Raw genomic sequence first — 25,724 nt, 5'->3', positions numbered from 1 at the left:
TGAATTACATGATTAGTGCAGGTAGTGCAGGATTAGAGAAAATCTCCTACATTTGCAAGAAAATCGTAAACAGTTGCATTCAGAAAAACATGGGGCACAAGAGCACCTGCGTGTTTACTACACTTTATATGGTAATTTTGTGTGTACTCTGAGGAGACTGGAGTCTAGTTAGACTTTTCAGTGCAAACGGCAGCTCCATGCTTTTCCCAGGGTTTCCCACAGTGGTTCCACCCACCACGTGAAAAAAAAGACTATGCCCCCTGTGATGATCCCAGAGCCCTTTGTGCAGAGGCGGCTCCTCCGCTAATGTGGAGGAGCGTCGCCCTACTGCTTTCAAAGCAGTGAAAAAAATAATGATAATATCTTTGCTATTATCATTTTATTTATGGTAGCTGTGGGGCTGGGTTAGGGCGAGGTGGGATGGGATCACAGGGGGATGAGTGGTGCGGATACTCTAAGTGTGCATGTCAGCCAAACAGTCATGTGCACTTTGCATGTTCCCCACCAGGCTGCATTACACAGCCTGGTGAGGAACATGCCCAGGCTCCCATTCCCCGTCTGAGCACCGAACTAAGGCTTTTGGACCAATCACAACTCTGCATTGCAGCATTTTCATTGGCTTAGGGAGGGGAGCATGTGTGGGCTTCCAGTTCCAGCTTCCGTTCTGGGACGTCAGCAGGGAAGCGAGGAGAGACGAGGCCAGCTGAAGAGGTGAGTATTTTTTGTTGTTGTTTTTTTCACACCGCCACCCCGTCTCCTGCCAGCCGCCACTGCCTTCGTGTCCACTCGGGTCGCATCCTTTTGGACAAAAGTTAAAGGAAGTCATCTGTAAAGGAAGCGCGGGACAGCTGCATAAATCTCCCAGGCCCGACTCACCCACGGTACTCGTGGTGGAGATAGGCCCTCCTTGGGAGAGGACGTCCACTGACCACAGGACACCCTTCCAAGCGGTGTGGGGATGGTGCGTCAACAGACGATGTCCTGTGTCATTACCTCGACATACCTGCTGTTCCTGGGGGCGGGCAGATGAGCCTCAGAAGTACAGCCTGAACCTTGTTACAAGGACAATGCATTCAGGGAAAGCCACACGTGGAATCACTTTGATAGCTATGCGGCGGAGGGCCGCACTGGTAAGTCCTCAGGCCAGGCTTGAAGGTCTGTCATCTGCAAAAGGAGCACAGTTTTGGCAAGCTTACCCATCATTGGGGCTTCCAAGGAGCTGTGGGTGTCAGTATAAAGCGATCTGTCTCCCCACGTGGTCGGACTGTGGCTGTGTCGCTAAGGCTGCGATCCTTTTGTCACAGCAACAAACGGGCCGCTCTGGTGAGGCTTCCATTGTCACTGCAATGTCCAATTGTAGCACAGGGATGACAACAACAGCACTATCACCAGCTCTTCAGCAGTCCCAACAATATGCTGGGGACCAGGCAAAGGGGGAGCACCTGTGCTTCAGTAATCAAGCACCGCTTTTGGCCGCCATAAGTGTGGCAGGGTATGCTCAGATGTGAGTCCCTTGCTCACTTTGCCACTGGATTCAAGCAAGCCGGGCTAAAGACGGCTGTAATGTCAGAAACCGGTCCTCGGAAGCTTGTTCCGGTCCAGGGAAGGCATGGCTTGGCAGTTCGGGCTGGACTGTTCCCATGAGGCACAGGGTCAGACTGACTTGCATATAGCCATGTCTGAACTGGGGTGGCAGAGTGGGATAAAGAACGGTGATGGATTAAACCCAGATCTTTTGACTGGGTGTGAGTGTTTGATTGGTTCGGATGCTCCGTCCATCACCACCCCCTTTTGTACCGCTTTTGGCCGCCATAAGTGTGGCAGGGTATGCTCAGACGTGAGTCCCTTGCTCACTTTGCCACTGGATTCAAGCAAGCCGGGCTGAAGACGGCTGTAATGCCAGAAACCGGTCCTCGGTAGCTTGTTTCCGGTCCAGGGAAGGCATGGCTTGGCAGTTCGGGCTGGACTGTTCCCATGAGGCACAGGGTGAGACTGATTTGCATATAGCCATGTCTGAACTGGGCTGGCAGAGTGGGCTAAAGAACGGTGATGAACTAAACCCAGATCTTTTGACTGGGTGTGAGTGTTTGATTGGTTCAGATGCTCCGTCCATCACCACCCCCTTTTGTACCGCTTTTGGCCGCCATTAGTGTGGCAGGGTATGCTCAGACGTGAGTCCCTTGCTCACTTTGCCACTGGATTCAAGCAAGCCGGGCTGAAGACGGCTGTAATGCCAGAAACCGGTCCTCGGAAGCTTGTTTCCGGTCCAGGGAAGGCATGGCTTGGCAGTTCGGGCTGGACTGTTCCCATGAGACACAGGGTCAGACTGATTTGCATATAGCCATGTCTGAACTGGGGTGGCAGAGTGGGCTAAAGAACGGTGATAGATTAAACCCAGATCTTTTGACTGGGTGTGAGTGTTTGATTGGTTCGGATGCTCCGTCCATCACCACCCCCTTTTGTACCGCTTTTGGCCGCCATAAGTGTGGCAGGGTATGCTCAGACGTGAGTCCCTTGCTCACTTTGCCACTGGATTCAAGCAAGTTGGGCTGAAGACGGCTGTAATGCCAGAAACCGGTCCTCTGAAGCTTGTTTCCGGTCCAGGGAAGGCATGGCTTGGCAGTTCGGGCTGGACTGTTCCCATGAGGCACAGGGTCAGACTTATTTGCGTATACCCATGTCTGAACTGGGGTGGCAGAGAGGGCTAAAGAACGGTGATAGATTAAACCCAGATCTTTTGACTGGGTGTGAGTGTTTGATTGGTTCGGATGCTCCGTCCATCACCACCCCCTTTTGTACCGCTTTTGGCCGCCATAAGTGTGGCAGGGTATGCTCAGACGTGAGTCCCTTGCTCACTTTGCCACTGGATTCAAGCAAGCCGGGCTGAAGACGGCTGTAATGCCAGAAACCGGTCCTCGGAAGCTTGTTTCCGGTCCAGGGAAGGCATGGCTTGGCAGTTCGGGCTGGACTGTTCCCATGAGGCACAGGGTCAGACTGATTTGCATATGGCCATGTCTGAACTGGGGTTGCAGAGAGGGCTAAAGAACGGTGATAGATTAAACCCAGATCTTTTGACTGGGTGTGAGTGTTTGATTGGTTCGGATGCTCCGTCCATCACCACCCCCTTTTGTACCGCTTTTGGCCGCCATTAGTGTGGCAAGGTATGCTCAGACTTGAGTCCCTTGCTCACTTTGCCACTAGATTCAAGCAAGCCGGGCTGAAGACTGCTGTAATGCTAGAAACCGGTCCTCGGAAGCTTGTTTCCGGTCCAGGGAAGGCATGGCTTGGCAGTTCGGGCTGGACTGTTCCCATGAGGCACAGGGTCAGACTGATTTGCATATAGCCATGTCTGAACTGGGGTGGCAGAGTGGGCTAAAGAACGGTGATGGATTAAACCCAGTTCTTTTGACTGGGTGTGAGTGTTTGATTGGTTCGGATGCTCCGTCCATCACCACCCCCTTTTGTACCGCTTTTGGCTGCCATAAGTGTGGCAGGGTATGCTCAGACATGAGTCCCTTGCTCACATTGCCACTGGATTCATGCAAGCCGGGCTGAAGACGGCTGTAATGCCAGAAACCGGTCCTCGGAAGCTTGTTTCCGGTCCAGGGAAGGCATGGCTTGGCAGTTCGGGCTGGACTGTTTCCATGAGGCACAGGGTCAGACTGATTTGCATATAGCCATGTCTGAACTGGGGTGGCAGAGTGGGCTAAAGAACGGTGATGGATTAAACCCAGATCTTTTGACTGGGTGTGAGTGTTTGATTGGTTTGGATGCTCCGTCCATCACCACCCCCTTTTGTATCAGTAATCAAGCAAAGCACGCTCTTTGGGTGCAAACCCATGCATTCTACACATGCTGGGAATCAGGCAGCCTAAGCACTGTGCTCAAGTAGACTAGAACACTGGTTGGTTTGAATGTTCTACTTGCGAGACTCAGAGTCCCACAGCAATAATGATAGTGCAGTCTTTTATGGCCCTGAGACTGAGAGAACAGGGGGCAAGCCAACAAGCCCTTGAAGAACACTTGGGGTGGGGCACAGCAGAAGGTAGCAGTCAGCAGGCTAGCACATCAAAGCTGGATGTAAAGTGGCAGTCCCTCCTGCAGCCCAGCACTCAGCAAGCAGAAAGACAACACAGCAAAGCAGGTCGCCAGAATGGAGGTTTCTCCTGGCAGCACAGCAGTTCTCCTGGCAATGTGCAGACCCTTTTGTGTGTTTTTCCTGTTCAATTGTATTTATGGTTGTAGAGTAGCTCGACCATTATAGGGTTAGTGCCTACTACTATTATATTACAAGACTAGCATTTGTGTGGCCGCTTGTTGCCATAGTACTCTTGTTTCAGGATTATTTACATTCAGAAAAGGCTACCAGGGTTTTGGGCAATTAAGTGGTGTCCTTCTAAAGTCACCTTCTGATTAAAGCTTACTTTAAATCTAATTTAAGCAATTAATTGGGTTTACTGCAACAATTAATTTGATACCTTGGAGTACTACCTTAGGTAGTCCCAAATGGAATGAATCACTTGGCGTGCTGTCTGGTGTAATTCCCTGTCAGCCAATGGGCTACCAGCCTTACTACAGCGAAAACTGAAATTTCTACTTTCACTGTCAGAGCATGCGGAACCCAAATGGAACATTACCTTCTTTTGAATATTTTGCACCCTTCTTGGTGGACTACCAAGGCCTTCTGTAGGAGTGACTTAGTAATATTAAAAAGGAAGGTTCTAACTTGGCAAAAGGGTTTATTTTACCATATCGTTTGCAGTCTGGAAGCTGCCTGAGTAGGCTGCAGTGGCAGGCCGAGACTCATGTTTTCACTTTGTTATGGTAGTTGTAGCACAGCTGAGTGCTGCACTCAAAAAATGTGACATTTGACTTACTAGACCTAGGGACTTATCGGCAATTTAAATATGCAAGTTAGGTATTAGCCAATTGCATACATACTTTGAGGGGTCAGAGCATATGCACTGGGGCCTGGACAGCTGACTCAGTGCACTACAATGTCGAAAAATCAGCAGCATCAATACAAAATTTGGGGAAAGAGGGAGTGATCATAATAAAGGAGGCACTTTCTTACAATTAGGCAGTCCATGTCTTCAGAGGATCAAGAATGTCATGCGAAGTTCTGGTCCAATCTTCCATGGAGGCCCCAGTAGTTTAACCATGAGATAAGACAGCTTTTTTTTCGTCAAGTTTCATCTGATCATGTAGTTGGCAAACAGCAACTGGAGGTATTTTGGGCCACTGCCTGCCAGGAATTTGAAGATGGTTTAGAGATGCTTGGTCTTTACTCTTCCCCAATGTGAACCAGTGTAGAGCTTTCAAAGTTGAGGTGATATGATTAGCATTCTTTAGGTTCAGACTAAGTTTGTCTGCTTTGTTTTTCAGTCTCTTGAGGGCCCCACCACCTTACTTGAATATAACATGATAAAACAGTGATCTCAATGACAATTTTTTCCTTTTTTTTATTCCTTTAATGCAGTGGCCCTATGACCCCCACTTTACCCATCCTTTCTTTTCTTGTGCTATGCATTCGCTTGATTGCTTGGCACCACAGCGGCTCTGTATCGGCCACTGGATGGCAAAGCTGTCTTATCCTGTTTCACCTGGGAAGTGTCCTGCAAGTCTCTTTTTTATCGTCACTTTCCCACCAAATAGGAAGGGAGCTTGCAGGACACGGTGCAGCCTGGAAGAGGATGTGCTTGAACAGACTCCTGGTGCCAGACGCAAAGAAGCAACGGTATCAACTTCTCTGCGCTCCCTTGTCATTTTGGGTAGAGTTTAAAGTTTGTTTTCTTAATAGTTGTTTTTGGCACCCTAGATGTGATTATGGTAGTTTTTGGGGATGTCACACATGCATAGAAATACTTTCAGGATACTATCGGTCTCTATCTTCATTATATAAAGGGCCAGATTAACGAAGATTTGCGTCAGGTTTGCGTTACTTTTGTTACGCAGTACTGATGCAACATTTTATTCAGGATTTGCAAGCCAATGCCAATTGGTATTTGCTTTGGTTTGTAAGAAAAAGTAACGCAAACAATTGTAAAGCTCTGCTTTGAATTACTCTACATCAAGGGGGCGTTCCATGGGTGGAACAGTGGTGTTGCTATTTAATCACCCGTGGATTTTGATGCAAAATCCTATCTACTAACAATAGTAGGCAGGGATTTGCGCTAAAAGTAACACCACTTTGAAGCAGGCATTTAAAGGAGAAATGCCTTTATAGCTCCTTTCTTTTCCCAGTTTGCAAATGTGCACCACTATACTGTACACACCCAAAGTGGAAAAAGTTTTCAAGTTTGTCTAGGCTTAGTATTTTGCACTGAAAGGATATCCTTCCAGTTCAAAACCTTTGCTAGACATCTTTGTATTATGGTGCAAAGGTATGTGCATGGCGCTCGACTGACTCAGTGCTAGGGAGATAGGAGGAGAATGCCATATCTCTGCAAATATGGTGCTTTCCTGCTATCCCCTTGTATAGCAATTAACCCTGGGCGTAGTGTGCGTAGTGGGGCTACGCGAAGCTACGCAAAGTGGGCGAGAAACTACACCCACCTGCGCACTTCGCGTAGCCCCACTACGCGCCGCATGCCCCCCTCCCCTACATACCTAATTTGATTAAATAGGCACATCTAAATAAATAAAAGTCACTTACCTTGTCCGCAGCGTCCCGGGGCTCCCTCTGCTCGGTCACGCCGCCGTCTTGATAACCAATGCGCATGCGCGGTGATAAGCGTGGCTCAAATCCACCCGAGTGACTTACAGCACTCACCTATTATTACCCAATAATAAGCCAGCCGGACAGTGGAGAAGAATAAAAACAATTCGTTTTATTAGGCCATAAGCTCCCATATGAGAGGGCCCTGTTCGACCTCACCCCTAAGAGTGCGCCGAGAAGGACTGACTCACGTCATTACAGTAACACATTATAATGCGAAAAAGCAGAGTAAGGCACGCCCATTTGTGGAAAAGTACTGAACCCCTGAGATGGTGAACAATGGTCTCATACTGTAGGCATCTGCACCTGGGATTGCAACATTCTCCTATCAGCCCCCAAGGACACGGAGCCAGGCTTGAGCATCTCCAGCACATGAGAACAGAGTGATAAGGAGTTTTGCTGGTAGTTTCAGTCACAGTGGGCCGAGAGGCAAAACTGCTGACATGTGGAATATTCCTATTCCTATAGGAGGGGGAATGAGCAAGTGCAACTCGCACGAATAGGGGAATGCTTCAAAATGGTGGCACACAGGCTAAGCTAAGAACACTCTGTAATAATGTCTCACGCATAAATGAGCAACTAACGTTAGAATATAAACGGGAATGCATTAGTGAATATATCAATTGTTAGACACACTCTGCTAACTTATAGGCATAATTAGAAAGTGGGCGGGGTAGGGAAACTGAAACCTATCAGACCCTCCTTTTAGCAAGTGTGGCTAACATAAATGATACCTTTATTAGCCAAAAGGAGAATCTTTACATCAAGTCTAAGGGCCAGCATAACATGTTAATCAAGAACATCATCATCAATAAGCATCAGCCAGCGGGGATCATAAAGTTCAAGATCATTGGAAACAGGGAATTGTTTTGTCTGTCTTTTAGAAACTCGTATGTTTGTTGAAAATGGCAATGTATATGCACATAAGTGGCGTTCATTTGTGTTCACTGTACCCCTTGTTGTAAGCAGAACGGATATCGCTAAACACTGACTGTGTTATCCCGCCAGCATAGACCCATGCACACACGTACACGACAGCCATTTTAGGCACCATGGCCTCTCTGCCTGTTTGTTCCCGGCACCCCTCCCCGCGCGCACTGCTCATGCATCGGCCATAAGACCCTCTCCCTCTGCGTGACCCTGCCCTAGAAGTAACCCTCCTGCTTGACCCACACCCCCCATTTCCTCCCAAGAACACCCTTCCCCTCAGCTGACGAGCCCCCCCCCCCAACTGCACTTGGCCTTTCGACCCGGTCCCAAGTCCTAAGACCAAGCCTCGTGGATGTACACCCCCCTTTTCCTGTGCAGCATAACAAAACCATGATACACCAGCCGAAGTCCCCGATCTTATCGCCTGCCCACCCTTTGATCTGATCATCCCCTCCTGCCCTCGTGTCCTGTAGGAATGTCCGGCTGAGAGATCACAATCTCTTGTTACATTCAGGAGGGGAGGATGACATCTGAGCGACTGGTATGGGAATAGGCCTGAAGCTGGGATTCCAAGCATGTTTTTTTTCCTACTTCAAAGCGTCTTTATTGCAATAAGGAATGTTTGTGCATCATAAACATGTGTATAAAAGACGAAGCCTCAGAGAAACTTGTTAGAGCACCTCCTGAAGACACTAGGCGAGTGTCCGAAATGACAGGCTCTCCTCATGAGAAATAAAACTCTGTTCTTGTTTTCCTGCTTCCAGCGCCCGTCTCTTTATTTGGTAATTGCTCAAGATGGGAACTAAGAGGCGTCCTGCGCCAGCAGCCTGGGCATCAGGTGCGTTATGGGCTGACTTTTCCACAATTGGCGTCCCAACGCGGGGTCCATCAGCGACATAAGGTCCGGTAAGAGAGGTCCAGACGATGGGGTGAACAGCTAAACGATTGGAGTATACCTGCCTTGAGAGGGCCCTCGTCCGGCTGCCGATTGAATGAACTTCACCGATTCCGAACGGACCTCTCTCAAGTGACCTACTGTCCTGACTGGAATCCCACAGGAATGCTGCGGTAAAAACATGGAGAAAGAGAACGATTGGGCGCTGGAAAAGGGAAGGCGAAGAATTGCCCACACGGTCCGGTCCGGGTAAGGTTAAGTAGGACGTCTTTACGTCCGATTGGTAAGATGGCTTTATCCATCTGATTGATTGATTGATTGTACTTGAAGTATTGGTTCTCTTTGAGACATTTTCTATTTGCAAACAGCGATGAATAGGAACGTTCCCCTCTCTTTGCAAATAGTTAAGGATAGGTAATGCAGACGTTTGTCCCCCATTGTAATCCGTCATGCCTATCTTTCTCCCCACTGATTGTTTGTTATCGATTTTTATCGATTATTGCTCTTTGAGATATTCCCTGTCTACAAACAGGGAAGAATAGAAATATTCTGCCCCCTTTGCAGATAGTGAAGGATAGGTAATGCAGATTTTTGTCCCCGTTGTAATCCGTCATGCCTGTTTTTCTCCCCACTGATTGATTGATTGTCTGGACATTTATTGTTCAAGGAATAGTTCTTTTGAGGTATTCTCTGTTTGCAAATAACGTAGAAAAGAAATATTCTGTCTAATCTTTGCAAGTAGTGAAGGGTAGGTAATGCGGACCTTTGTCCCCCATTGTAATCTCTCGGGCCTATCTACTCCCCACTGATTGGTAAACTAGTTCCACCCGGGCCATTTATTAGAGGTAGGTCATCTGGCACGACCAGAGGGCACCCCTAATAAAAAGGACATATGCAACAATAACGAAGTAATCACCGTATCCTTTTAACAGAAACTTTAGCATGAAACACGCTAGGAAAAAAAGGGAAGAAAGAAATAAGAAAGCAAAATCAGTAGGCCACTGATGAGTTTCTGATTTCGCAACAAATAGGAAAACGTTAGAAATAGCTCACGATAAAACACATGATTTCGCTAGAAATAAGAAATGTTAGAAATAAGCCCGTAATAGGAAACATGAAAATGGTGAAAGAAGCCAAGCTTGACATCGCAACGGCCACGAGGCAACCAGGCTTCGCCACCCCTCACTGCTCCAAACATGTCTGTCCCACCGCCTGCCACGCCCCAATAACGGTAACATGAGGTAGATACAAATCAGCAGATACCTACCCCCTTTTCTGGAAACTCCCGAAGTGCTACAGGTTCGCGGCTACGCCCATCCGGAAGACGAGATCTTCGGCACGTGTAGGGCGGGTCCTGCTGCCAGCCGTCGGCCGGAGGTCGTCGCATAAGGTGGGCCAGAAGAGGAGCTGAGGCTGACGGGATCCGGGCGTCCCCTCTTCTTTCTTCAATAATGGCTGCGACAACACGGGGGGGATGTCTTGCTCATGCCACCGACCCCCCCCCTCGCATCTCCTGGTCCAGCCACGGCTTGGTAGAAGCTCCCCGTTCGGCCCTGAAGCGGCGCCTTGCAGGCCAGCGGGGGGGGGGGGGATGTCTTGCCTATGCCTCCGACCCCCCCCTCTCATCGCCTGGTCCGGCCATCATGAATATTAGCGCCGAGAAAAACGGCGTGGGGTGCGCTGGGAGGGAGAGGCGGCGCGAACGAGCCTCTCCCACCTCCCCAGGTGGAGGCCCCCAAGCGGCACCCCCAACGCTCCACTCACCCGACGAGGGTTCGTCCACTCGTAAAATGGCGGTCGACCCTGCAGAAGCGGGCCCGGCGTGAAGAGATGGCCCGGTTGCTTGTTGATTAAGAAATGAGTCCCACAATCAGAAGTGTTCTCCTCGACTTTGAAGATTCTATAGGAGCCACGGGGGCCCCCGACCCCCGTAGACACCCCCGATGGGGAATGACTGCCATGATTACCTGCGGAACGATGAAAATGTAGCCGCGAGACGTCGGCGCTCCCATGCTGACGCCAGCCTCAGTTTGAATGACTAAAATCCTGCAGACTACAGTTCGGATCAGTTCCGGTGAAAACCCAGTATGACCTGGTAGAAAAAATTGTTGCCTCCCTCCCCCTTTTGACTGATGGTTCATACCGCCGATCCTTTCTGTTGCCCTTTAACGGAACTTTTGGACTGCCGAAAGAGGCTCTAGGCCAACCACGAGTTGGTGGAGATTTTGACTATGCCTAGATCTGCCTGGCTGCTCCCAAAATGGCGCTGGTACAAATGAAACTTTCAACTCCTTGTTGTACCCCGATTGCTCAGCCTTGGTGTCATGAAATATGTATGCAGTTTTTAAACACAATGAATTGATATGGGATGGGTACTGATTATGTGTTCGGACAATGAATTGAAGTGAGATGGGTACTGATTGAACATTCGGACAATGAATTGTTGTTAAGTTTTGGCGCATCATGATTATTGAAAGTTCGAATTTCAACACTTATGATACTCGCTCACACTGAAGTTTCGATATGATTTTATTGCACCTGTCGCACTTTTTATTATGAAATCAACGACCACCGACTCCATTAGGTTTTTCCACTAATAAGTATCCCCACATGTACAGTTCTGGCCGGCCCACAGGGTTGTAGGCCCGTATTTATGCACCGACATTTTTATTAAAGATTTTTGGAAAAAGCAAACGTAGTTGTCACGCGTAAATTGGTAAGTTTCGAATAAATGACCACTATTTCCGATATAACTAGATTACAGGTGAAATGGCTCAGCTCGACTAGTTAAGGGTTAAAAAGTATAGTACGCAGAAATATTGCAAATATGAATGGTCCAGGTTTTTGTTGTATGTGTTTTGCATTTTTGTACAGCCTAAAGCAACTGCTAAAGGTCCTGGTATTTAGCCTATACTTTATATGCTACCTGTATCAGGAAAGTTGTTTTAAAATGCCCCTATGTCGCCCCGAAGGAGTGCCACCTGACCCCCCTAGTACGAACGACAATGACCCCGTACCACTGTAGGTTATCCCTTTTCCTCAAAGGAAAGCACGAGCTCGCCCCCCACTTTGCACCGACTGCCCTTTGTTCTGACCCCCCCCCCCTTGCGCACGATCCGTAATACCACACTTGGGCGACCTATGCTATCCACAGGCTTCCGATAATCATCTCTCCCACACTAAATGGTCCACCTGGGCTTAAACGCCAAGTTGGCAGGGACTGCGTCCCGTGGAGATAGGCCGAGTATGTAGTAAGTAAAAGCCTTTTCGGGTTTATACGCGCTAATGTGTTTTTAAAATGCTGCCCCCGCCCCCCTTCTTTTTCCCTCTTTTCTGCAGGTCACATCGGAACGTCGATTAAAGTACGAAAAAGAAAAGGGTGATCTAGCGGACAAAGAGATGGGAAAAAGGGGTTCGATTATGGTACCTACACACGACGAGCGAACCATGACTATTTCTCTCCCTGAACTTAGCGCTTGGAAGGACAGCCTGAAGCGGAAACTACAAAATATGACTTCGCTTGGCACCCCGAATAATACAACCAAGAATGACGTGCACTAATTAATAAAATTCCTACATTTAGCTAAATAGGGAAAGTTTAAGGAATATTCCGAGGTGAGGTTTACCCAAGTACCCTCCGCTCGGAGGACTAGGAATGTTGCCAATGTTTAAAATCTACTACCTCCTTTCGCACCCTCATAGACATGAAACTCAAAGCTGCCCCATTGTTCTCGCAACTGACACCCACTGTTGCCTCAGCCTGGAAACACATTAGCCCGACCAGGTTAGTTCTTGACCAATTGCCAAAGGCATATAAGTGTGTGCAACCAAAGCCACCAGTGAAGGCAGCCGACGATAAAAGAGAAGAAAAAGGTAAAAAGAGCTTAGGATGCTAAGGATGCGCAGCATACAGGAAGAGATCATTTTGGCCAATAGCTGTTCTATGTTTTGTCTTGGATTTTTGTATATAATACCAATAACTGTCCTATGTTCTGTCTTGGATTTTTGTATATAATGCATGTACTGTCTCCCCCGCCTGAGTTTGTGTGCACGTAATGTATGGATCTACGTCGTCCCTCTGCCTGTGTTTCCGTATTACTTGACCCCTGCTGTTCTGTGTTGTGTGCGCACTGAATGGCCCATTATTGTACACGTTTCTCTCTCTCTCTCTCTCTCTCTCTCTCTATGTCATACGTGTACTGAATGGTTCGTTTAGAGTGCGGACGACTCTCTCTCTCTGAGGGTCCCCCTGTTCCCTCCTCCCTTGTGTGGTAACGTTGTGCCTCACCGGCACAAACCTAATTGGGTCTCTTCGAACACAAAGGTGTTCGCCAAAATTGACAGGAACTAAAACGATTGTAACTTGCCATATTACTACCTCTCCTTTCTGCAAAACGATAGAACCCGAGTTGGTAATGAAAGAAAGGACAGGTAAGACGACTGATGTCCCCTAATCTGGCCTTTTATAGGGGGACTATAACGTCAATGGTTGTCTGTCTTTCAGTTCGTTAGAAATGCAATCCCCAATGCCCAGATTGCCTCACCCCTCTGCACTTAAGTGCGGATGTCCAAAGCGTCCTCTCTTCTCCCGATTGACCCCAGCTCCCTGTCCAAAGCGTCCTCGCTTCCCTCGATTGACCCCAGCTCCCTGTCCAAAGCGTCCTCGCTTCTCCCGATTGACCCCAACTCCATATCAGCTATCCCCGAAGCGTAATTGATGACCTTGATTAACCGTCGCTCCCCAAGAAAAGCATGTTTAACCTCTGCCCCCCCTCTCATGATGATAACCCCCCTGCTTGCAAGAGTTTGCCGACCCCGAAGGGAAATGTAAGATTGTCAGTACTTGGGTTAAAAAGAAAAAGGGCGAGTCTCTACCTAAGGACTCGATTTCGAGTTTGATAGAATACACTGTCAATGGGAGTCCGATTTCTCTCCACGTACGTCACGAATGAACGCCAAATAGGCTTACGAATTCAGTGGAAATGCCCTCCTACATACTCCATAAGTGATGACTTCTGACTGTGACTGATGAACATATCCCCCACCCACTTAGGATTGGGGACGGAATTGAGATGTATAAATGTCTTCTCCTGCCAGTTTTTCTAAAACTTGTTTTGTACCCATTCTAAGATATAATCACCGGAGGAGAGGAGCTGGACGTGACGCACAGCCTGGCCACAGATCATGAAGCACGTGTGACCGCAACCAAAGGTGGAGTCGCAGAGCAACGAGACGCGGGACGAGGCACCACTCTCAAACTCGGCAGATAAAGGAATGAAGGGCTGCCTTCAAGCCCTCGATTTGCTGACCCACTCGTGCCTGAAGTCCCCGTCCCTTTTGAGCCCGACTGATGGGCCTGCCTGCTCGTCATCCTTTGCTCCTTTGGTCCCTTGGTGTGTTCAATGATCTGATCCCACTCCGCCCTCTCTTCCCTCGATTATTCAACAACATCACCCTTTTCGCATAACTTTTGACTCAGAAAAGAAGAGCAACATTCAGAAAGAATAAGGTTTTGCCACGGAAGAAGAAAGACACGCAGGTGCCCAGCATGAGGCACCCCTAAGAAGATCAGTTAGGAAACAGGACTGTGATCTAACAGCAGAGGACTGATCGCACCCTGCAACGCGTAAGGATGAATCCGAGCTGGACCTATAGCTCCACCGCCGGTGCTCAACAGCGCCAACGAAAGAAGACGGACTCTGTTAAAAAGACACTGTGACAAAGACCCCCCTTCCTGAACTTTCTGCCCACCCCTTGACTAATTGCTTGTATCGAACTGAATTCCTCCCTCAACCATTTTGTATTTCTTTCAAAAATGTTTCATCGGTCACTCATGTATTTAGTTTTCCAAAAGTCTCTTATAGCACTGACAAGACCCGAAGGTATCAGAGCACTTTTTACTGTATTTTGATGTCACCGGAGAGAAAGCCAGAACCTGATTCTATAATGTGTCGGAACCTTTTTCTTGATTGACCCCGACTAAGTATTATGCCGATCTCTAGACTTGTATGAATAACCCAACAAATGTAAAATCATATGTACCGCATTCCGCCAATCGTATCGACTGTATAGAAATGAACTAGCTTATGTAAAAAAGCGGCGACTGTTGAAAATGGCAATGTATATGCACATAAGCGGCGTTCATTTGTGTTCACTGTACCCCTTGTTGTAAGCAGAACGGATATCGCTAAACACTGACTGTGTTATCCCGCCAGCATAGACCCATGCACACACGTACACGACAGCCATTTTAGGCACCATGGCCTCTCTGCCTGTTTGTTCCCGGCACCCCTCCCCGCGCGCACTGCTCATGCATCGGCCATAAGACCCTCTCCCTCTGCGTGACCCTGCCCTAGAAGTAACCCTCCTGCTTGACCCACACCCCCCATTTCCTCCCAAGAACACCCTTCCCCTCAGCTGACGAACCCCCCCCCCCAACTGCACTTGGCCTTTCGACCCGGTCCCAAGTCCTAAGACCAAGCCTCGTGGATGTACACCCCCCTTTTCCTGCGCAGCATAACAAAACCATGATACACCAGCCGAAGTCCCCGATCTTATCGCCTGCCCAACCTTTGATCTGATCATCCCCTCCTGCCCTCGTGTCCTGTAGGAATGTCCGGCTGAGAGATCACAATCTCTTGTTACATTCAGGAGGGGAGGATGACATCTGAGCGACTGGTATGGGAATAGGCCTGAAGCTGGGATTCCAAGCATGTTTTTTTTCCTACTTCAAAGCGTCTTTATTGCAATAAGGAATGTTTGTGCATCATAAACATGTGTATAAAAGACAAAGCCTCAGAGAAACTTGTTAGAGCACCTCCTGAAGACACTAGGCGAGTGTCCGAAATGACAGGCTCTCCTCATGAGAAATAAAACTCTGTTCTTGTTTTCTTGCTTCCAGCGCCCGTCTCTTTATTTGGTAATTGCTCAAGATGGGAACTAAGAGGCGTCCTGCGCCAGCAGCCTGGGCATCAGGCGCGTTATGGGCTGACTTTTCCACATGTTACTGGCACACATAGAGCAGCAAGGAGGAAGGAAGCACACGCAAAGGCAACATGTCAGAAGGACACCAACTACTCCTACTAAACCATCAGTATTTTCCAACCCCAGGAGGAGAAAACACCCCACAACCATGTCTGCAAGGACCAGGTACCAGTGTCCTGATGGAGTTCGGCTGCCAACCTATGGAGTTTCTGTATAGCTAAATTAACTGTCGGGGCGGAGTCAGGGATATACACACAGCAAGAGGTCCCGATGACAAGCTCCACCCCTATCTGCAAGGATGACGTCAAGCACCATCCGATTTTGGATCGTGAATAATCTCATAGCCTGCATCTCAAGAGACATATTTGCTGCAATGTCAGCCTCCGTAGTCACCACCTTTTCCATCACCCTCGACAGACGCCTAATGGCTCTACTATTAAAGATAGGACCCCAGAATGGTAACAAACCCTTCGAGAAGTCTGTGAATTGTTGCCCAGAAGTGTCAGTCTGATCGACGTCCTCCACCTGGAGGTCCCTCCTTTTACGCAGTCCTTCCATGACGGCAAACCTTCGGTGAGTTTTATGATAATCTGAAGGTGCCACATAAACAGGTGGAAGTAAGTACGCCAAGTAACATGTTCCACCCCAACCCTCAGGCAACCACAAATACCCATTATTTCCACATACAAAATAGATATTCGGGGGGGTAACCATTGAAGGACTGAGGGGCAGGCGAATCGAGGCAGTCACATTGCAAAGGCTGTCACCCACTTTAATCGGACCTCTACCCTGAATACAGAAGTAAGGTGAGGGCCCAACTGTCGCTAGGGGTACCAGAGAATGACTAGTACTATTTGCTGCAGGGGGATGTCTGTATGCTAGGGAAGAGTTCAACTGTAGGAAACTCTCTCGCACTTTGTCAGTGTCGTTAGGCATCGTGAATCGTTCTACCTTTTTCGAGCAGGTCTCTAAGAATTTTTGGTCAAAACGTCCATCAGTATACAACCGTCCAAGGGATGAAGGGGGCAGAGGGCGTACTCGCATTGTCAGTGTTGACCCACTACCAGGGAGTCATGGGGACAGAGAATCAGGCTGCTGAAAGAACTTTACCATGCCTATCAGGGTATACCAGCCCACACAGCTATTCACAGGAGTCAATTGAAGTGCCAGTAACCTGTCCTTCTTATATGCAGCAGAAGGAAGCAACCCACAGACCCAACAGTCTGTCACATTATACACAGCATGAGCATGATGTAAAGTTTTTATGAAAACATTATCACGATAGCCCTTTCTCATACATTGTTCACCATAATCGACAGTGATCATATTATGCTCCGGCAAAGTAGAGGGAGTAGGAACCAACTTGTGGACAGGGTAAGCTTCATCCAGAAAGAACAATATTCCAAGTATTATCAAAAATATAATAATGAACACCACAATAGCCACAATTTTTCCTTTTCGCGGCAGAGCATGCCATGGGGAATCGGGTTCGGATCTGCGAGGAGCAGCAAAAGGCTGTTCCTCCTCGGGGATAGGACGGCCAAAGGGATACATGTCTCCTAATGAACGGACCAAGTGGTACCCTAAAAGTTCCAGACACAAGGGGCTCTACTAAAAAGTTCCAGACACTCCAAAACCGGCCAGAGGGGTGCTTCGCCCTTCAAAGGGCTCTTCTCCCTATGTCCGTTTAAGCCTCATAGGCAGGCTTTTCAGTCTCGCAAACCCTAATCCCTCGACGGAGTCGCACAACTGCAGCAACTCAGGAGCACTGAACTTGGGCCCACACACAACTGTAGCGTCCCATTCAGCAGTGTCTCAATAGTGCACCAGGGCTCTTTCAGCAGTCCATCCCTATCGCTAGACTAACCTGTTCAAAATAGTCCACTTCTAATCCCTATCTCAGCCCTTCTTCCAGTGCCCAGTTCTTTCGCCTCTCTTTTCTGGGCCGCAAGTTATAGCGAGTGCTCCCTCGCACTTCAGGATCTGTGAACAGAATTGGTGAATCACTTTCAAAAGGGGTGGCTTCCGTTGTTTGTACACTGCGACCAAAAGAAGCCTCGCTACTTGTACTCAGGGCTGGCCTCCGCGCGCTCTCGTTGTGTTCCCCCTCTGTCAGTAAAGCATCAGAGAAGGGGATGTATCTGGGCACACGCTCGGTCTCGTGATCTGCAACGCCACCTCGGACCCACGCATCATAAGGTAGAGGTAAAGGAACTTTCTTCACGTGGGAGGCGTGCGTCCACGCCTTCCGACCCTCCACTCGAAGTGCGGTGCGGGTGGTAAGGAGCACCAACTTTGGCTCGGACCATCTAGGCTCCAAACAGGACTTCCGCTGGTATTTCTTCACCACGACCCAGTCCCCTGGGTGGATGTTGTGGCCCGGCCCCTCAGGCAACGGCTTCAGTGTGTCTGCTACCTGCTGATGAATAGAACAAAGATCTTTAGTCAAAGCGTACAGATAATCTGTCAACAAAGGATATTCAATCTCTGAGAAACATTTGGGTCTAGGAACACCCCACACATTGGCAGGCCTGCCAAATATAACTTCATGGGGGGAAACTCCTGTCTTAGAATTTACTGTTACTCTTGTGGAAAGCAAGGCAAGGGGAAGTGCGTCTGGCCAACGCAGCCCTGTACTCTCCTGTATCTTGGCCATTTTTAACTTCAATGTACCATTAAATCTTTCAACCAAACCCGCCGCCTGTGGATGTTGGGCTGCGTGGAATTTTTGAGAGATTTGTAATCCCTTACAGATCTGTTTCATCAGTTCAGCATTGAAGGACGTGCTGTTATCGCTCCAGATCACCCTGGGTAAACCATACCTACTAAAATACTCCTTGATCAACATCTTAGCTGTCGATATGGCTGTACAGTCCTTTGTTGGAAAAGCCTCCACCCACCTACTGAATGAGCATACCACCACAAGGACGTATTTAAGGTTATTCACCCTTTCCATTTCAATGTAATCCATCTGTATCACTTCAAAGGGGTAGGATGGAGGTGCGAAATTGTCTACAGGGACGGGTGTTCCCTTCCCAGGATTATGTCTTAAGCAAACCATGCACTGCTGTACCAAATGTGTCGCCACCCTGGAAATGTTCTTATTACTCCACACCGGATCTAATAATTTACATATCCCTTTTGTACTTATATGAGCTGGTCCATGTGCCATCGTCACTACTGGGAGGACGTATGCATTCGGGAGCAACCATCGTCGTTTGTCTGACACATCCGTCCAACACTCATCCGAGTCCAAGCGCCCCCTCCATCCTTCCATTGTTTCAACTCCTCCTCAGTTGCTTTCTCTTGTATGTTCCGCACACTCTGTACAGTGTCTGCAAACATATTAACATCTGGTACCCACCTAGCTGGTCCTGCCACGAACATTCGTGGAAGTTTTGTCCTAGCAGTTTCTTTAGCTGTTTGGTCTGCAAATGCATTTCCTCGTCCTACATAATCCACCACTGCCTTGTGTGCACTACACTTAATCACAGCCAATCGTTTGGGGAGTGTCAAAGCTGTCAACAGTCGTAATATCAATGGGCCATTTTGAATTTTCTGTCCATGCGATGTCAAAAATCCCCTCTCCGCCCACAGTCTCCCATAACTATGAGCCACGCCAAAGGCGTATTGGCTGTCCGTGTAAATGTTCACATCCAATCCTTCACTTAATTCACACGCTCGCATCAATGCTATTATCTCTGCAGCTTGAGCTGAATTGTACGGTACTCTAGAAGTCTCTACCACTGTTTTTAAAGACGTAACGGCGTATGCTGCCGTTGTGGTACCATCTGCTAATTTAAAACAGGACCCATCAACATACAGCTCCCCATCGGGATCATCGAGGGGCTTATCTGTCAAATCTACTCTTCCCTTTGTTTCCTCCTCTGTCCGAAACAGGCAATCATGGACCTCATCGTCTTTCTCATCTGAAGGGATGGGTAATAGCGTGGCTGGGTTCAGGGTGGCACATCTTTTTATCGTTACATGTGGTGCAAATAATGTCATCTCATAACCCGTTAGACGAGCACTAGTTAAATGCTGCGTCTGTGTCCTGTTTAGCAAAATGTCCACGGCATGTGGTACCATTACTGTGAGGGGTGAGCCCAGTACGAGCCCTGCTGATTGTCTTATCGAGACCGCAGCAGCCGCTGTAGCCCTTAGACAGCTCGGCAGTGCTCTTGCCACGTTGTCAAGCATCGCAGAGAAGTAAGCACAAGGTCTCTGTTTCCCACCAAAACTCTGAGTTAGGACAGACAGCGCGCAACCTTCCGCCTCGTGCAAGTAGAGTACAAAGGGCTTCCGGTAATCGGGTGTCCCCAGGACGGGTGCAGAACATAAAGCAGTTTTTAATGCCTCAAACGCTTCCTGACATGCTGGAGTCCAAGGTAGGGGTTTGCGCACTTCTTTAGTAGTCAGATACAGAAGGGGTTTTGTTAGTAAAGCATAATTAGGTATCCACTGGCGACAGTACGATGTTATGCCCAAAAATGCGCGCACCTCTCGCTGCGTGTTAGGTATAGCCATGTTAGTTATCGCCTTGATGCGCTCCGGCGTCAGCCTTCTCCCCTCATTCGATAGGAGATGACCGAGGTAGGTAACCTCCTGTCGACAGTATTGGAATTTAGGAAGAGACACCTTGTGTCCCTTACAGGCCAAATGATGCAACAATTTAACAGTAGACTCACGGCATCCGTCCTCCGTATCTGAGGCAATGAGAATATCATCTACATACTGCAACAAGACATTCCCCTGTGGGAGCTCCAAATCATCCAACTGTGCTTTCAGAGCTTGACTGTAAATACTGGGACTTTCCGTATAACCTTGGGGAATTCTACAAAATCTAAAGCTGCGGCCAGCCAATGAGAATCCGAAGAGATAACGGCTATCTGGATGCACAGGGATACTAAAGAAAGCATTCTTAAGGTCCAGTACAGAAAAATACTTAGCTGTGGAAGGTATCATGGTCAAAATAGTGGTGATATCGGAGACCACCGGATACTGAGGCTCAACCACCTTGTTAATGTGGCGTAAATCAATCACAAAACGATAGACATCAGGTGTACCCTCGCCTGCATCACCTGAGGGTCTCTTAAGTATCGGAAGGATGGGGCTATTGCAACTGTTAGAATCTGTTTCTTCCACTACCCCAGACCGGATCAAGTCCTGTATTATTTGCAGCAGAGCCCTCTCCCCATCCCTAGATATTTTATACTGGGGTATCCGAGGCAGCTTCGCTCCCACCTTAACTTTTATGGACACCGGGTCAATGTCCATCTTCCCCACATCAGTATCACTGCTGGCCCACAGACTCCCAGGAACACCCTCCAACTCAACCGGGAGGGGCTCATCTTTCGAGAAACACTGCTGCGCACGCGCGACAGAAGGACCCAACGTGAGGTACACACCGTCTGGAGAACAGTAAATTGTAGCATTCAATCTTTTCAACAGGTCCAAACCCAATAAATTCTCACCACAATTCGATGTTAAAAGAAAAGGAGAGTCAACAGTGAAAGGGCCAATCGTAAGTGCAAGAGGCTTAGAGATGGGGCTAACCACTGGGGTACCGGAGAATCCCACAGAAATGTTAGTTTTGCCAGACAGAGCCGCCCCTGGGACCTGGGAATGTGCCACAGAACTTTTCGTAGCACCTGTATCCACTAAAAATTTCTGAGGGGATCCCGACAAGTCTGCCGTTACATAAGGCCCACGTTGATCAACATCCACAGAAACAGGTCCCTCGCTCTGCCCTACGCTGTCCTAGTTATAAGAAAATCCTGTCAGGTCATCCATAGCATATGCATCGTTATAGTACTGCCGATCTCTGTAATCATCACCCTCCTTTTGAAAGTGTTGCCTGTCTCTTCCCCCGTCGAAGTAATTCCCACCCGGTCTCCTGCCTTCTTCAGACTGCCTATTATCCTTATTCGCGTCTCCCCGTCCCCGTCCCCTGCCCTGTCCGGCAGTGGACCGGAGCAGTGGACAGTCTTTCCACCAGTGCCCCTCCTGTTTGCAGTTGGCTCACTGGTTCTGGCCCAAACGCTCTCTTTACTCTCCCCTTCCGTAGCTACCTCCTCCTCGACCAGCCGCCATGGGCGGGGCTCCACGTCCCCGTCCCTTCGCCACTTGCTGCAATAACACCTTTGTCTTCAAATCCTTCGCCTTCTTTTCTTGCCTGTCCTTATTTTCATTTTCCCTATGCTCGTAATACTGGGCCATACTCAGAATCCCAGAGGGAGTGGATGTCGTCCATGTACTCTCTGATGCTTGCAATCGGGTTGATATCTCTGGCAACAGATTCGTTACGAATCTGTTAACAAAAAGTCGCAACCCGCCATCTTGAGATATATCCTGCCCGCTAAAATCCATGAACGTTTCCTCAAAACGGGTAAAGAAATCTGAAACTGCCTCATCCTTTTTCTGTCTGCAGGCCGTCAACTTGTCCCAATCTACCCTTTTTAGGTGGGATGAGTGAATGCATATACTTTATTATTCGCCCTGGCAGCACTAGTATCTCAGCCTTCGGTTTTTCTCCTGGCTTCCGCTCCTTATCCCAATCTTTGAACGCTTCCCAAGTACCACCCAGCTCTTCTACATGATCTGAGCCCTTCACCTGTCTCCACACATCCACGGGAACCAATAATCCGAAAAATAATTCAATATCTGCTAAAGTCATGACCGTCGAGGAAGCTGCCTCTGTTAATTCCTTGTAATAAGCCGTTGGATTTTTTCTCGAGTCAGGCAACTGAGCCTTCAAAGCTAATACCTCGCTCCTTTTCCAGGGTGTATACACCCACTGTTCCTGGAAATGAGCGTCGATACGAGCTCGGGTCACAACCTGTGTTGTAGGGTCTCTTATCTCGGGTACCTCAGGGTGAAATATAGGATGCACTTCCCGCATCGGGTGTACCCCAGGGTAATGGGGTTCCCCCGCTTCTGGCAACTCGTTTCTATATTTTAACAGGAACCTCAGACTACGGAACACATCCTTTATTCCAGTGTTGGCCCTATAGGCATTATTCTTGATATCTCGGAGAATCGCTGGTGCCTCCCCACCATATCCCTGTTCCCACAACGCTATCAATGTCGTTGACATATGCCACAAAGCATGTTGCTGCATCAGAGGCTCATAGTCTTTCATGGTAGACCAAATGTCTTCCAATTAATAAATGTTATTTCTGGCCCATTGGCAAGCTTGGTTGGCTACCATTGTCTTCTCATCCAACCCAATAGCCGAACGTGTAAGTAACTTCCGTACCTGAGTAAACAGTCCGCCTCCCGCTCCTCTAGTGGGAGTCAGTAGCGCGCTCTGAGGGGTAGCACTGGCTGAAACAGTGGGAATAGCAGAATCGGTAGAGAACGCCGGGGAGAGCACAGCAGGTACAATTGGGCTTGCCGCGGAGAAAGAGAGCAGGGGTGTAGTGACAGAGGGGGGAATTCGTTCAGCCACGGAGGAAGCAGGTGCACCGGACAAGGGAGGGGCACCCATTTGGGGAACTGAAACCGCCGCCGAGGAGGTGGAATCCACCAACACGGGATACAAAGACTGCGGGGCATATGGAGGAGGGGGTCGAGTGTTCAAAATGTCCTCCATCTCATCCTGGTCATCTTCTCTCACCACATAGCTCTTATTATCCAATAGCCTAAAACGTCTATCTGCGCGTTCAATTCGCTGCTCATTCTCTTTCTTAGTGTGTTCCCTGGCTTTCTGCGCCATCGTCTGTGCCGCTCTCTTTTGAATCACTTTCTCTTCCCTCATTTGCCGTTCTCGTACCTCCTTCTGCCACATCCGCAAAGAATCGAACATACTCTGGCGGCTGCGCCTAGCAAACAATCTATCTTGTAAATAATCTAACTTTGCCCCATCAAAAGAGCCAAGCAAAGGCCACTGTAAATCCACATTATCTTTGGTATATTTATGCCACAAAGTAGAAAACAAAATCGGGGGTAAGCCATGCTTAACGTACATGTCAAAATTTGGAGAGCCCTCCACCGGGGCAGGTTGGCTCTCAGCCAATCTAACGTCTGAGACATCACCACAGCACCCTAAACACCGTAATTTACTGAAACACGGCATCCTGTTCTCGCACAATCACACACTAGCAGAAAAACTCGCACTTGCACTCTTGCTCACTTACCGGTAGATCACACTCACAACTTCAGTACACACTACCTCAAATCCGTACCAAAACACGTGTTACAAAATGGGACAAGGCCCGTCGACCAAGTCCTGGGGAACCTGGATCCTACCGCAGACCGAACAGCGCACACCCGCTATTCCGAGACTGGGGAACACATCCGTCTCCCGGGCTACACTACAGACCGGCATGCGCTACACCACATGGGACTCAGTGCTCATCTCCGCGAACCACCACCCTAGGTGTTCGGGTGAGCCCCGAGATCCCTCCGTGGCAAGCCACCCGCCGCCTACAGTATTATCCAGTCGGATGACCACAAAACAACGTTCACCCAATCTCCGCCAAGTCTGTCAGAGCGCCACTTGCGCTCTGAGTTCCCCGGAGCACACTAGCCCCAGGAGCACGCCGGCTCCTCCAATCACCAGAGACGCACCGGTCCCTCGGAGCACTCCGGCTCCTCCAAGCAACAGTCGGACCACTCACCTTCTATGCGCGGAACCAACTTCTACCGTTCTCCACCTCCGGCTGCCTGGACCAACACGGTCAGCTCCAAAGTTCCGCCTTCTGGACTCCGGCGTAGGATCATGGACCGGGACCTCTTCCGATCAGCAGGGCGGGGCAGCGCTGCGAGAACCAAGCTCGGCATCAAGTGGGTACCCGGGCCCACTGTGCCGACCAGAGGGTCCCCGGCCTTCTGCTACCCCCTTACGGGTGAGAAAGGTCCTAATCGTGAAGTCCCTGTTCGGGCGCCATCTGATAAGCGTGGCTCAAATCCACCCCAGTGACTTACAGCACTCACCTATTATTACCCAATAATAAGCCAGCCGGACAGTGGAGAAGAATAAAAACAATTAGTTTTATTAGGCCATAAGCTCCCATATGAGAGGACCCTGTTCGACCTCACCCCTAAGAGTGCGCCGAGAAGGACTGACTCACGTCATTACAGTAACACATTATAATGCGAAAAAGCAGAGTAAGGCACGCCCATTTGTGGAAAAGTACTGAACCCCTGAGATGGTGAACAATGGTCTCATACGGTAGGCATCTGCACCTGGGATTGCAACATTCTCCTATCAGCCCCCAAGGACACGGAGCCAGGCTTGAGCATCTCCAGCACATGAGAACAGAGTGATAAGGAGTTTCGCTGGTAGTTTCAGTCACAGTGGGCCGAGAGGCAAAACTGCTGACATGTGGAATATTCCTATTCCTACGGGAGGGGGAATGAGCAAGTGCAACTCGCACGAATAGGGGAATGCTTCAAAATGGTGGCACACAGGCTAAGCTAAGAACACTCTGTAATAATGTCTCACGCATAAATGAGCAACTAACGTTAGAATATAAACGGGAATGCATTAGTGAATATATCAATTGTTAGACACACTCTGCTAACTTATAGGCATAATTAGAAAGTGGGCGGGGTAGGGAAACTGAAACCTATCAGAGGGCGGCCGCACATGCGCATTGGTTAGCAGACGGCGGCGTGAACGAGCAGAGGGAGCCCCGGGGCGCCACGGACAAGGTAAGTGTCTTTTGTTTATTTAGATGTGCCCATTTAATAAAATTGGGTTTGTTCGGGAGGGCGGGAGGGAGGCGGGAGGGAGGCGGGTGGCGGGCAACTTCGCTACGCCCAAGGAGTGGGCGTAGTGTTGCCTGCTTCACCTACCTTGCAAAGGGTGAAGTAGGCAACACTACGCCCACTTCGTGGGCGTAGCGAAGTCCTTCGCCCAGGGTTAATAGCAATGACAATGACAGAAATATATTGATGTTCGGGCAGGCTTCTCCAACAAGTAGCTCATGAGCTATTGGTAGCACTCCAGCTATCTGTAAGTAGCTCTTCTGAGTGCAGTCCAAATTACTATTCAAACATGCCAAAAGTTTAGAACAGGAAAGTGGGAGAGTTTGAAAAAAATTGGAAGAAAGAATTTTGCCAATTATTTTCTTTTGATGCAGAGACATTTTGGCTTAAATAATCAGGAGTGTGCTGCTTAAATCAGGTCTATTGTCATGTATGTATTATATAGGAATCTTCAGCTTGGTTTAATCAATATGTGTGTACCAA

Source organism: Lissotriton helveticus, chromosome 6, assembly GCF_964261635.1.
Source record: "Lissotriton helveticus chromosome 6, aLisHel1.1, whole genome shotgun sequence".
Taxonomy (NCBI): Eukaryota; Metazoa; Chordata; class Amphibia; order Caudata; family Salamandridae; genus Lissotriton; species Lissotriton helveticus.
Note: the sequence above shows the minus strand (reverse complement) of the source record.